Source organism: Marmota monax, unplaced genomic scaffold (assembly GCF_021218885.2).
Source record: "Marmota monax isolate L192 unplaced genomic scaffold, Marmota_monax_Labrador192_F-V1.1 WCK01_AAM20220418_F8-fsc00269, whole genome shotgun sequence".
NCBI classification, from domain to species: Eukaryota; Metazoa; Chordata; class Mammalia; order Rodentia; family Sciuridae; genus Marmota; species Marmota monax.
In genome coordinates, this window is record NW_026694072.1 from 844159 (window position 1) to 858768 (window position 14610).

The following is a 14610-nucleotide window of genomic DNA, read 5'->3' on the forward strand; positions in this document are numbered from 1 at the left end:
AAAAAAATTGAAAAGACAAAACTACAGAATGGGAGAAATGTTTGCAAACCATATATCTGCTAAGGATCTAGTGTCCTAAATATATAAAGAACTCCTACAACTCAACAACAAAAAGATAAACAACACAATTTTTATTTTATTTATTTTTATTTGTTTATTTATTTATTGAACCCAGTGGCACTTTACCACTGAGTTATATCTCTAGCCCTTTTCAGTTTTTATTTTGAGACAGATTCTTACTAAGTGCCCAGTCTGGCCTCTAACTTGTCATCCTCCTGACTCAGCCTCCTGAGTGGCTGGGTTTACAGGCATGCACCACTGTGCCCATCACAAGGCAATTTTTAAATGGGCAAAAGATCTGAATAGACAGACATTTCTTTAAGAAAATATATAAATGGTCAATAAGAACATGAAGTTATTTTATTCAACATCCTTAGTCATAGGGAAATACAAATCAAAACTATAGTGACATGCCACTAGAATAACCATAGTCCCAAAAGGAAAATAGGAGAAGGAAGCAAGGGTGGGGGAGAGGGAGAGAAAACTTGGACACGCGCTGGTTTGGACGACGGCCCCCCGAGGCACTGTCCTTAGGGTGATGCTATTGGGAGGCTCAGGGACCTTTTGGAAGTGGGACCTGGTGGGAAGAACATAGGTCACTGGGAATATGCCCTTGAAGGGGACTGCAGGGCCCTGGCCTGGCCAGTCTTACTCTGTTTCCTGGTTCTTGGAGTGAGTGGTTTGCTCCCCATGGGCTCCTGCCCTGATGGCTGCCTTGTCAGGGGCCCAGGGCAGGCTAGGAACATAGCTCAGAGGAAGAGCACTCACCTAGCATGCCTGAGGCCATGGGTTTGGTCCCCAGCACATTAAAATCAAGTGTGTGCACACACATACAAAACAAACAAATAGAGGTCCACAGCAATTAGGGCCACTTGATCTTGGACCGGAACTCAAAAACCATGAGCCAAAATAAACCTTTTCTCTTTATAACATATTGCCTCAGGTATTTCCTTATAGTGAAGAAAGCTGATTAGTATATATGTGAAGACAGTAAGTGTTGGTGAGGACATATAGAAGTTGGAACCCTTGTCCATTGTCGGTGGGAATTTAAAGTGTCGAAGCTACTATGGAAAAGAGTTTGCGTGGTTCCTTAAAAAGACAGACACATAACTGCCATAAGATCCAGCAACCTCACTCCTAGCTATATCCCCCACCAAATTAGAAAGAGGTACTTCAACATGTGCAGCAGTGCTGTAGGTTTCTTTCTGAGGCCCAAGCCTGTTCTCATGCCAGGATTTCTCAATTTGGGTATAACCAACATTTGGGGCTACAAAATTCTTTGTGTCGTGGGACTGGCCTGCGTAATACTGTGGGCTGAACAGTGTCCCTGGCTTCTTCCCATTACATGCCAGCAGCCTCTACTCCCACTGTTGTGACAATCCAAAATGTCCCCAGATGTTGACAAATGTCCCATGTGGGGCAAAATGTCACTGTGTTAGCACCTACGCCTCTCCGTCTCCCTCCTGCTCTTAGTGGTCAACTGGAAGCTTCTGGGGCTTAGGGTGTGTTTTTTATTACTATTTCTATTGCACTTAGTAAGCTATCAAGAAAAAAAGTTGAACCTCAGCAAGAAAGGTCAGAGCCCTAAAAACTGCTAGCTCACCCATGCCCCCAGGAAAAAATCTGAACTTGGTGCTTGGCAAGGGCATTGCCACAAAGGTTGCGAAAGCTACCCTGGCTTTCCCGGAGGTCCAGCAGGCTCATCCTCCCCAGGCTCCAGGCGGGCAGGGTGGAAGGTCCTCTTAGCTCTGGCTTTGGCGGAGTGGCAGTCCCCTCTCACACCCTCTGCTGGTCACACTGGCCAAGCACTTTTACAACCCTGGTCAACCTGCCTGACCCAGTTAGCTGGCAGGCACAGACGTCTGTCCTGATGACACGGATGTCACCATATTTGTCTGTTTTCCCTGACTGGTGGGGTGGCCCTTTCGGGATCCTCGTGCCCAGCTCCGTGCCTGGCATACAGCAGGTGTCTGACAAGCGCGTGCTGAGTGAGAGTCCAAATCCATGCCCACACACTGAGCCCAGCCAAGGGCTTGACCCAAGCTGCCCTTTAGACTTTAGGGTCTCGTGTCTGAAGTTACATTTAGGGATGACAGGAGCGTGGACCGGGAGTCCAGTCTTCTGAGCGCTCTGGACCGAGAGTTACCTGTACATGTGGCCAACGTTAGGCAAGTTTTAAATGTTTATTTTTGAAATTGTGCAAAATAAGAAATAGCAACAGCATGCAATCAGTAGTGGACATCCTGCCACCCCAAAGGAAAACAGTGAAACGAAAAACTTCTGATCTTACTGAGAAAAGAGCCAAATTGGACGGCGGCAGCGCAGGATGGGTGAGCCCTGAGAACCCATGTGTACATGGATCCCCACTGGAAAGGTGATCTGATGGTGCAAGTTTTGAAGGATGCAAGTTCTTTGTTCTAGAATTAGCTGGATGGAGAGCTATGGTTTGGATCTGATTCTAGTGTGTCCCTCAGAGTTTCATGTGTTAGAGTCCTGGTCCTCAGCGTGGTGATTTTGGAAGGTGGTGGGACCTTTAAGGGGTGGGGCCTAAGGTGACTAATTATTAGGTCATGGTGGGGCCCTTGGAAGGGATTTGTGCTGGTCTGGTAGAGTCAGTTGAAAAACAAAACAAACAAACAAAAAAAACCAAGCCTAGGGCTGGGGATGTGGCGGAGTGAGGGAGTGCTCACCTGCTCACCTAGCATGTGCAAGTCCCTGGGTTCCATCCCCAGTATGGTGAGGGGAAGACCCCCTGAATCTCTCTGGCTTCCTATCTTGCCATGTGATCTTCCACCATGATGCCACCTGCCATGTTGTGATGCAGCCAGAAGGCCCTCGCCAGGGGCCAAGCAGATGCTGGCACCATGCTCTTAGATCTCATGAACTAAATAAACCTGTTTTCTTTTTAAAGTGTCCTGCATCTGGTATTTTGTTATAGTGAGAGAAAATGGACTAAGACAGATGGGGGGGGTGCCTGAAGAGAAAAGGGGAGTGGATGGGCAGATGGTCAGACTTAGGCATGGCAGGCGATTGAGGGACGGTCAGTGAAGCTGCCACATTTGAAACTGGAAGCTCTGTAAGTAGAGCGACCAGCTCTACATGTGGCCAACGTTAGGCAAGTTTTAAATGTTTAAATCTAAACACGGTTTAGCCTTCTTTCTCACTCTGCAACCCTTTAAGATCTGCTGCTATTCTGATGGGGAACAGTGGATCTCATGAAAATCCCAACCCACCTTTGGAGAACCTTTTCCAAGTGAGTACACACAGACAGATGAGGGAACTGTCTGAGAGAGCTACCAGACTCTCTGCCTCATTTCCTCCTCTATAAAATAGGGATTCTACCTCTTGCCCTATTTACCTGCCTCGCAGTTGCCCTTCAAATAACACCTGCACAGACATAGCCACCGAGCTCCCCAGGCTCCTCACCACCACCCACCTCCAATCCTCAGAACGACCTCCTGGACATCACTGCTGTTCTGCGGTCATGATTTTACATCCACTCTACCATTAGGTGAACTGTGGCTCAGGGAAGCTCAGTAACTTGCGCTGGCTCAAATCCTGGCCCAACATTCCTGACCTTTCCTGTTTCCCTCGCACTGAAAGTGGATACAAATCGATTCCATAAGGAATCATCACCCACACCACGGTCTGATCCGGTTCAAGCCAGACCTGGGCCACGACCCCGAGTGAGCCCTGTTCTGCTGGTTTCAAAACCCAGACACCTGCTCCCGAGGAGCCTCTGTGCACCTGACCATGCCCCAGCTGTTGCCTGGTTATGTCTCTGAGATAACCCAACTGAGCCGGGCACCAGATGCAGCCACAGCTGTTTTTCTTTCTCTTTTTGCACCGCTGGGGACGGAACCCAGAGCCTCCCACATGTAAGGTGAGAGAGGGCTCTCCCACAGAACTGTGGCCCAGCCCTGCTACTTCTTGCAGATCAATTCAGGTGGCAGCCGCCTGGTGCCAGAGTCATCGTGGCTTTGCTGTGACACAAAACCTCTGGGCTCAACAAGCGCTGGCCAGCTGCCAACCACCGTGGTGTGGGGGAGGAGAGCTGGGGGGGTTGGCAGGCTGTTGCCCTTGCACCCCTCACCAAATACACGGCCAGGTCTTCAAGGGACAGAGGGGACACAATGTCCCCATTCAGCCATCCCCTTTCCCACTTGGATTTTTCCTCTCCCCCAGTTTAAGTCCTGAGCGCTTCTGCCACTTACCATCCCTGGGGACACGGCCACCGGCTCCATTCTCATGTGAGTCTGACAGGCGCCCACAGGGTGACTAAGGGAACGCGCCTGTGGAGTGTCACCTTTCAGTGGGAGGCGGGTGGTGTGCTGCATCAGGCCACAGGGGAGGGGCTTGGACAGCCGCTCCAGCCGCGGTGGTGAGTGTTCCCCAGTGCACCCTTATCTGTCACCCGCAACTGGAAGCCATCTGTGAAGGTCCCGGCTCAGCCCTCACCTGACTTAGCTCCAGGTCTCAGAGGCCATCTGCGCTTACTGGCTGGCCAGCCTCCAGGGCCACCACCCTCTGGCTTGCCACATTCCTGTACTTTAGCCTACTTTGCTTCTCATGCAATTGTCCCCTTGCCCAATCTGCGACTCTGGATTAGGTTCTAAATGCTCCCGTCCTTACGAGGGCCTGGGGAGACAGGAAACGGGACCGGGCTCTGCGTTCACCCGTCAGACACCCGCGGGCCCCGAGGGAGGGCTCTGCACGACCTGGGCCTGACCACGCTGGGCAGGATGCAAAGAGAAGTGCTAGGATCGGAACAGAGTGGGTGGCCGAGGACATTCCAGCTGGGGGAAGGTAGCGCAAGGTCCTTTTGCAAGCCCTAAAACTGATAGGGAGAAGTCAATGTGACTGCGGGCCGAGAAGGTGCCTGGAGAGGACACCGACCTGCCCCCAGACGGTACCGCCGGCCCCGCCCACAGTGCGCCATAAGCTGTCTGCTCCAATCCGCAGCCCAGCGCAAGGCAACGCAGGGACTGTCTGGCCACGCGCCTTTGATTTACAGAGGAGCAGAGGCCGCCCCAGGACTAGGGCCAGGAGCCCCAGCTCCAGGGTGGCACTCTGTCTATACCAAGACAGTACTGGCAGCAAAAGCCAACTGTCCCTGGGCACCCTGCTTGGTTCCCTGGAAGCGGTCCTGGTTCACATCTCAGCTCTGCCACCCACAAGTTGGTAAGGCTTGGGCAAGTAAAATGCCCTCTCTGATCCTCCGTCTCCTCATCTGCAAAACGGGGATAAGGACAGTACCTACATCCTGGGATGGTGGAGAATTCAGTGGGACGGCTCGCGCTGCACAGTGCTGAGTTTGCAGCTGCACCCTGCCCATGATGGCCACTCCCCATCCACACTCAGAGGCTCAGGCAGGATGTGATGCCCTGTCACCAAGGGAGAGTTATCACAGGCAAATCACATCCTCTTTCTGAAGCTCTGAGTCCCATCTAGAAAAGACACTTTGCAGAATTATTGTGAGCATCAACCAGATTTGCTCAGTCAACAACCTTCCCCTTCAAGGCACAGCAAAACCAAGGAGGAGGCAGGAGGGCAACCAGTGGACCTTGGTGGTGCATGCCTGTCATCCCAGTGGCTTGGGAGGCTGAGACAGGAGGATCGCAGGTTCAAAGCCAGGCCCTAAGTAACTTGGTGAGGCCCTGCCTCTTTAAAAAAAAAAAAAAAAAAAAACAAAGCCGAGAGGAAGCTGTCCTCTCCAGGACCCAAACTAGGCCAGCCGGCCTGGAGCTGGGACGAGGGTAGGACAGGGATGGCAACGGCAGCAGACAGCACCAGGCAGGGTCTTGAGGTGCCTCCTTCTGGGGGCAAGGAGGGCCTGCAATAATCAGGCAAAGGGCTCAGGCGCCACAGCCTTGGCTAAAATCACAGGAGAAGTGGCCGTAAGCCTCGGTTTCCCCACCTGGGAAATGGGGACAGTAACAGTGCCAATTTCAGCAGAGCAGCTGTTGGACTGGTTCAATGGGCGAAAGCTGAGCCTGGCATAAAGGAAGCTCAGAACCAGGCGTGGCTGTCAGGACGGATGTGCGGGCGGCCCTCGGGAAACAGGGACCTTAATGCAACGCTCTACTCTGATGTCATTGCTACGGGATGGGTTACCTCTGCCACCAGCTGGCCCTGGCCCTGCTGACTGAGGGCCTCTTAGTAACCTGCAGTCCTGGGGCAGGAGCGTTGCACCATCCAGCGTGACAATGAGAGGAGTGGGGTAACAGCAAGAGGTGGGCTAAGACTTGGGACTCCCTAGTCGATCAGCAAGTGATCTCCGAAGTAGAGGCCCTGCCACCTGCTCGCCACTGAGCCACAGCCTCCCCATGGGGACAGCATCGGTTTTGAGGCTGATCCAGGGCTTTCCACCACCTTTGGGATCTGGGTGCAAATGTTGGGGGAAATTGATGAAGCCCTGGGGGCAATCTGCCTTTCTAAACAGGGGCCAGCGATCCTCCCCATGCCCCCGCCGGCCCCTTTCAGATATCAATGCAAAAACAGTTCTAGATATAGTGTCCAGAGGTGAGGGCTTGGCAATGTCACCAGCCAGGTGACAGTGTTGGAATGGCAGTGTCGGAACGGCAGCTCTCCAACAAGGCTAACCTCCTCCGGGCCTGGAAGGACTAAATCAATGAGAGTGTGCTCTCAGAAGAGCTTGCAGGTCACACAGGCAAAGGTCATCAATGGCAGTCTCAAGGGTCACTTCAGGTTACTAATGAACAGGGATGCAGAGATTCTAGGTGCAGGGAGAGAATCTGCAGGGTGGCCTGACCCTCAGGAGCCTTGCTGGAATCATAGTTTACAATCTGATAAAGTGAGAGTGGGCCAGCCTCTTGGATTAATGTATCAAAAATTAATTTAAGGGCCGGGTTGTGGCTCAGTGGTAACGTGCTTTCCTAGCATGTGTGAGGCCCTGGGTTCCAGTCTCAGCACCACATATAAATAAATGAATAAAATAAAAAGTCCTTCAACAACTAAAATTTTAAATTTTTTAAATTAATTTAAGGGGTTGGAGATGTAGCTCAGTGGTAGAATCCTTCCCTACCACATGCGGGGTCCTGGGTTCCATCTCTGTCACCACAAAATCGTCATCATCTAAGTCATTTCTGAGTTTGAACCCTATGGTTAATACAGTGAACTGGTCAGAGTATGGGATCTGCAGCCAAGTTCTCTTTCATTGCTGCATGACCTTGAGCAGTTTATTCTCTACCTGTGAGTGCGTACATGGTTTTCTCATGTACGTGGTGGAGATGTCAGGCCGTCTTCCCCATATTGTAGGTGAGCTTCAAGTGAACCAATTTAAGTCAAGCAAACAATGAAAGCAAGTTTGCCATGGTTGATTGCACTCACCAGTGTTCCAGGCTTTGTGCTAAGCACTTTATCTAAGATCAAGTTCACGCCACTGTTTTCTCTCACTCAGGCCATTGCACAAGCTTCCCGACAGCTTCCTGCCCCCAGCCTTATCCCTCCAGACCTCTGGGTACAGAAGAGCCATAAAGATGTTGTGAGAGTTCACAGGCACCCTCGTGTCCTGATTATGGTTTCTAAGTACTCTTCCCATTGAAAGGGACCTGACCCCTTGGAGAAATGGCTGATGTGACCGCCATTGTCAGGGGCAGAGATGTTACATGGCCAACAGAGATAACTTGTCCTGCCTGAAAGCAAGGAGCTTCCAGAAGTTTGTCCTGCTAAGGGCCCTAAAACAATGATGATGGCAGTGGATTGAAAAACATCAAGTATCTTTTCACAAATCAGGAAGTCACAATGTCACTCAAAACAATCTCACTGACACCTGCGGAAACCTCAAGAGCAACTCATTATTAAAACAAAACGAAACAAACTAACTTTACCATAGGGACTGTTTCAGGGTGACCAAATGCTTGATGAAAGTCATGTTTATGGAACAATGACAGCTAGTAGGTGCAGGGCTGATGGGAGCAGAAACTCACCATTTGCAACCAATAATAAAATAATATGGGGCTGGGATTGTGGCTCAGTGGTTGAGCACAAGACTTGCGCCTCTAAGGCCCTGGGCTCGATCCTCAGCAACACATGAAAATAAATAAAGGTGTTGTGTCCATCTACAACTAAAAAAATAAAATAATAATAACCTAGGCTTGGCTAACCAATGATTCGCAGAACCACTGGTGAAGGGGTGATGGAGAACATTCTGAGGGGGTTCAGGTCGATATCCCATCCCTCGAGTGAGGAAACCGGATGCCACATTCTTGCTGTGATAGGGTTGGAAACAGAGCGACACCTCTCGAGCTCTCTCCAAGGATGTGCACCTGATTTTGAGTCAAGCCCCTGGGCCTAAGTACTAAGCATAGAGGGACATGTTAAGTGACACTTGGGAAATGTGATCAGCCAAATGCAGAATGTAGAAAATTCTACAAGACAAAAAAACCCCAGCTTTTTCAGTCAGTAATTGGCACTTAATAAAGGTGTGGGGACAATCAGAGCTTAATAGACCTCGTGTGGGTCCTGACTTGAAATAATTAAAAATCAATTTGAGAGAATTGGAGGACAGTTGAGCATGCAGCAGGTGCAGTCAGCTGTCCACACCCGTGGGTTCCACATCCTCAGACTCAACCACGCATTGAAATATTTTTTAAAAAAGTTATTTTCTGTTTTCATCATTCCCTAACCAACACAGTATAACAACTATTCATACAGCACTTACATTATGCTAGGGATTATAGATAATCTAAGTGATTTTCTTTTGGGGGAGGACTGGAGATTGAACCCAGACATGCTCTACCACTGAGCCTCATCCTCCAGCCTTTGCATTTTTTATTTTGAGAGAGGGTCTCACCAAGTTGCTGCAGCTGGCCTTGACCTTGAGATCCTCCTGCCTCAGCTTCTCAAGTTACTAGGGAATTACAGGGGTGTGACACAGTGCCCGGCTACACTGTGCCATTTTATATAAGGAACTTGGGCTTCTGTGGATTTGGTATCCTTGGGCAGGGAAAGGGAGGGGTTCTGGAACCAATCCATTCCAGATCCCAAGGGACGCTTCTTCTAGATTAAGGAACTATCACTGGGTTGGAGACCCTTTTGGTGATGTATGGTTTTAAAAATCCTCATCTCTTCTAGACATAGGTACTAAAATATTTGTGGGCAGAAAGCTATCTGGCTGAGATTTTCAAAATAGTGCAGAAAAACAGAACTCTAGTTAATGATAAATATGCTGAAGTATTTGAGAGGTAAAGATACGAATGACTACAATTTATATGAAATGCATAAAAAATGTGGATAGAAGGACAGACATGAGGGAGAGCAAATATAGTAAGATGTCACCGGGAGAATCCAAGCAGTGGGAGCACGGGCAGTCACTGTGAAATTCTTTTCAACTGTTGTATGTTTGAAATAGTCATAATAAAAATGCCAGGAAACTAAATAGAGGGGAGAAAAGCCAGTGTGTGGGCAGATGAAACACCAAGAATAGGCCATCGGTGATCACTGAGGTAAGAACTGAGGTGAGCACATGAGCATTCGCTGTTATTCTCCCCAGCCCTGGATGCAAAGTTTAAAGCTCGCGTTTGTGTGGACCACCAAGCAAACACCTCGTAAAATGGAATGCCCGGCATCCTGCCCACAGAGCTAACCGTGAACACGAGTAGCTAATACGTCCTGGTTCTCACTGCGCTGGGCTCTGTCTTAGGGTTAGGGTTGTTATCTCGTGTCACCCTGTGAGACCAATTCCGTGGAAGTACCAGTCCCTTACTGAAAAGGGAACTTGGGGTTAAAGGTACCCAGCCGCCCTGATAGGATGCAGCAACTGAATTTCAGCTTTTCAATGGTTTCTCATTGTGTTGCTTCCCACGGTCCACAGGGCCCTGGTCATTTGGGGCCTCCAAATCCCTCTGCACATGTTGCCTGGAATGTTCCGGAATATTCTTCCCTCTCTGGCCGTCCCCTCTCCACACCCTTATCTGTTGTCTCTTGCTCTTTTTACTGTCTTTGGCATCCATGTTGCCAGTCCAGACCTGTCCTGACCCTCCACAGTCTGTCTTATTCCCAATGACATGTCCCTTTTCTTCCTGCCACTCATCAAGGCCGACATGACCATGTCTTCAATGCACTCAATGATCTCCACCGTGGACTGCAGGCTTCCTGAGGGCAGGGTAGGCTCTTGGAACACAGAAGGGGCAGCATGGGCTTGTTGGATGCTGACTCTAGCTGGGCGTGTCGGGTGCCCAGCCCATCGCCCTCCTGCCCACCTGGAGGATCCTCCCTCCCATGGAGTCCCCACGGGCGTGAATGTCAAGGTGTGGCACTGGGCTCCTGGATCCTTGGTCTCTACCTCCTAGGACTTATCACAGGTAGTCTTGTGGGTCACTGTCACAATATACCAGACTCCCCAACAGGAAGGTGAGCTCAGTGAGACGAGACAGGGCTTGAAACCCAGATGGGCCGGGTGAGTGGTGCTCGCCTGTAGTCCCAGAGACTTGAAAGGCCGAATCTGGAGCATCGCAAGTTCAAGTCCAGCCTTAGCAACTTGGCAAGGCCCTAAGCAATTTAGTGAGACCCTGTCTCAAAATAAAACACAAAAAAGGGCTGGGGATATAGCTCAGCAGGAAAGTGCCCCTGGGCTAAATCCCCAGTACCAAAAAACAAATAAGGCCAGATGGGCCCAGGTGTGTCACCAACTCCTGATTCCCTCTTGCCCCATTTCTAGCAAGCTGGCATTCGAAAAACAACTCTGAAAAGAGGGTTCCTGAAAAGGCAACACATTCCCACGGAGGCACTGAGCAGGCCCTGGACAAGCAAAAGCCTGTTGAATAATAATGAAAGCCAATGTTTGTCGCACTCTTGCTACACATGAGTCCTGGGCTGTGCTCTTTATGCTGTCCCTTTGAATGGCCACAAGAACTCTGATGTGTGTGCTCTCACTTTACAAATGAGGACACAAGGCCCAGAGGGGGCGTATGCTGGACAGGGTCACATCGAGGTGAAGCGGCAGAGCTGGGGCTGTGATGGCATGTGCACGTGTTCTTGTCAACGTTTTCTGAGATCAAGTGCCACAGGCTGTGGCAGATCTGAGTCACTCCAGCTTCTTCTCCCTGGCGGACTCCTCCAGCACCCGGAGTCGAGCGCCACTCACTCACCCACCCAAGCCCTGCTCAAGAGCTCCAGCCTGTGGCCTTTGTCCAGTCCTCACCAGCCCCCAGATGGTGCAAGGAGTGAGGAAGGCGCTGGGGGCTTAATGTCCCCCTGGAGTGGCATGGGTCAGTCCTGAAAGATGGTCCCCACCTCTGTCAAAAAAACATTTCTGTCACATCTTGTAGAATCACACAGTACAGTGGCATAGGGAAGGTCTGGATCCCCGTGTGGGTTGGTCAGAGCCCCTGTTCCACAACAGGGCGGCTCCAGAGGCCCCCTCTGCTGGGAGGTGGAGATAAGAGACCAGCCTTCCTTCCAACAGAGTGGGGAGAAGGTTCCAGATCAGGTGAAGGCTGCTTCCCACAACTGATTATTCCAGCTACGACTTGAGCCTGCAACTGCCGACTTCCAAAGAAAAAGGAAAAGGTGTCAGAGTTCCCTTTCTATCACTGATTCGGAAATCAGTTTGACTTTAAAAGGTAGGCAGTAGTGTGTGGTGGCACACGTCTGAAACCCCAGCTACTCCAGAAGCTGAGACAGGAGGATCACAAGCACAAGGTCAGGTGACTTAGTGAGATCTGGCTCAAAATAAAAAGCCTGGAGATGGAGCTCAGTGGCAGAGTGCTCGCCTGGTGGGTGGGAGACCCCGGGTTCCATCTCCAGCACAACAATAAATAAATTAAGTAAAAAAATAAATAAGGGACCATTTCTAAGTGCAGTTGTTCTTGAGGACCCAACCCAGGTATGGGGCTAAGGACTTCAGGAGCAGAGTAGACCTGGGTGGGGCTCTGCCATTTGTCATCTGATTGCCCCGAGCTTATCATGGAAACCCTCTGAATCTTTGTTTCTGGCCATGGAATGGAGCAGAAAACACCTGGATTTCATCAGAATAATGAAACACCCGGCACCTACCGCTACCCAGTAATCAAGACCTCCGTTTTCCAGCTATGTTCTGCCTGGCCTCTCGGTATGAGGAACCCGATTCCTAGAATAAATGAATCTTGCCCATCTGCCTAGAAAACTCTTCCTCTAGATATGAAGTTTACTATTATTATAGCAAACACCTCTGTGAGAACAGAGTGTGAAATAAACATGGAATGTACTTTTTCAGACCAAATGCAAGATTTCTGACAGCATCCAGGGTTCTCTGGGTACAGAAAAGTCACCTCTGAAGTGAGGAGCCCCTGGCTCAACATTCAGAGGAAGCTTTAGAACTAGGTATCCCAAAGTATCACGCGGGGTAAACTTGGAGGAAACTTCCATTCAAAAGAAACCTCCCCTAACCCCAGCAGCCTGAGAAGCTCACGTAATGCAACTTTCTAATTTTGGTCTAGGACCTAAAGGTGATAAAAATACAAGGCAGTTTACTCAGCCTCTGAGCAGGAACAGATAAAAATGCCTTTGCACAAATTTAAAGTACCCTCCCAGAGCTTCTCAAAGAAAGTCAGATTGGGGACATTTGCATCTCTAGTCCCTATGTGATTCCAGATTGGATGGGTCTTTCCATTGAAAACTTGGAGACATCAGGAAAGAAACCAGGTCTTGGGGCTGGAGTGTAGCTCAATGGCAGACCGTCTGCCTAGCATGTGTAAGGCACTGAGTTTGATCCTTAGCACCACATACAAATAAAATAAAGGGCTGCTGTCTATCTACAACCACAAAAAAAAAAAAAAAAAAAAAAAAAAAGACATCAGGTTCTGTAAATAATTCGTATTTGCAGTTAGATGGAAAAGAGCAACTTCTAAAACCTGTCTGTTTTTAAAGCCCTGAGTCCCAGGAGTTCCCCTCAATAATGGACAAATTGGGATGCTGGTCACCCTACCTACATGGAAGCCCATTCATATTTAATGATAACAATAATAACAACAACAAAACTGAAAGCTATATAGCATACCATGTGAGGGCATAGAACAAAATGTGGGGAATTTATAGCAAATTCTGCTCAGTATCTCTTGGGATTACATGGGAGCCATAGGCAAGACAGCTCATTTGACTCTTCCTGTTTTAGACTCTTGTCACTTTACAATGCATTTTTTAAAAATTAAAAGAAAATCTTGTCTTCCTAGTAGCAAAGGAGTGCTATAGATGCTTTACTCTTAGGGTCTTTTAAAAAAAAATTTTTTTTTTTTTTTTGGTACTGGGAACTGATTGGTCCCAGAGGTACTTTACCACTGAGCCACTTCCCCAGCCCTTTTTATTTTGAGACAGGGTCTCACCAAGATGCTCATGACCTTGCAAAGTTGCCGAGGCTGGCTTTGAAGTTGAGATCCTCCTGCCTCAGCCTCCGGAGCTGCTGGGATTATAGGGGTGTGCCAATGCAACCAGCTACAGTCTGCTTTTTTAAAAATGAGCCAGTTTGAGACAGGGGACAGCTGTAAGAAACATACTTTCTCTTAAGACAGGAGTTTTGAAAAAAAAATTTAAATCACAGAACTTCATTTAAATGAACTGTGGAGATCAAGGGGCACGTACTTGGGTGGCTCCCCAGCAACCTAGTTACAGAAGCCACACAAGGCCCTTCTCTTTTGTCTGCTTTGTGTCCCAAGGTTTTCTGGGCAGCATCCCTCAAACAGAGCGGGTCTCCTAGGAACCCCAAGTGCCCACTTTTATACTGGGGCTGCTCTCAGGCTACATTCAGTTCCTGGTCCCTTAGACACAGGCTGATTGCTGATCCCAGGGAGGGAGGGGCTGACTTACCACTTTAGCTCTTCAGCCTTTCTTTTCCCATGTCCTCTCAACTGTGCGTTCAGGGTGACATTTTCCAAGTCCCTTGTTTGCTAAGGGCCTGAATCTAAGCCTGCCGGCTGCTCACTGTGTGACTTTAAATGTCACTTTTAGATTAGCTGGCCCCTGCTGTTTAAAAATATCCCTGGAGCACTTAACCTTCAAGGTACTGAATGGCAGCAACAGCCTGGGCAGGAGGAAAACAATCCCACACTGGCCACTCCAGGGAGGGCTCTGCTTTCCACCTCTACATCCTGTAACTTGCTTTACTTCATGATTCATGGCGCTCTCACCATGAGGCATCTCAGGTCCAAGCTGTCATAAGCAACAGGAACGAAAGTCATCTTGGCCCTCCCGAGACATGCTGTCCACAGGCTGCTGGGCGTGTGAGAAAACAAGCTCACGGAGACAGGCCTGAATGGGGAAGGCAGTTCCCTTTAAAGATCCTCTGGCTCCTCTCCCTGAAAGATTTGGCAAAACCCTCCAAAATCACGCCACTGAATGAGACGTTTCTGGTTTTGGGGACGGAGAGACTGAAACCAAACCAAACCAAAAAACACTCCCTCCCATTCGGGGTCTGCTGGCTCTTGCTGGGGCTGAGCAGAGGAATTCAGCACAGGCTGAAGTTCAGTGTTGAGGCATGTGGGACAAAGGTCAGCTCCAGGCTCAAACCTGAGCAGGCCGCACAGGAGAGCACTGTGCTCCACACAGGGAGGGAGG

General features: G+C 49.5%; 1 protein-coding gene across 3 annotated transcripts in view; it reads right to left on the minus strand.

Annotated features, from left to right (window-relative positions):
• The window catches only part of Acacb (acetyl-CoA carboxylase beta), a 212411-nt gene extending 198410 nt beyond the window's left edge, over nt 1-14001 (minus strand). For 2 of the 3 annotated variants that reach the window (XM_058585542.1, XM_046464307.2), the window contains exon 1: nt 4275-4417. The gene's annotated coding sequence lies outside the window, so the exon portion shown is untranslated. Of the gene's footprint in view, nt 1-4274; nt 4418-13863 lie in introns of those variants that run through there. The other variant, XM_046464308.2, reaches the window with a different exon arrangement.
• Nucleotides 14002-14610: the final 609 nt, after the last annotated feature.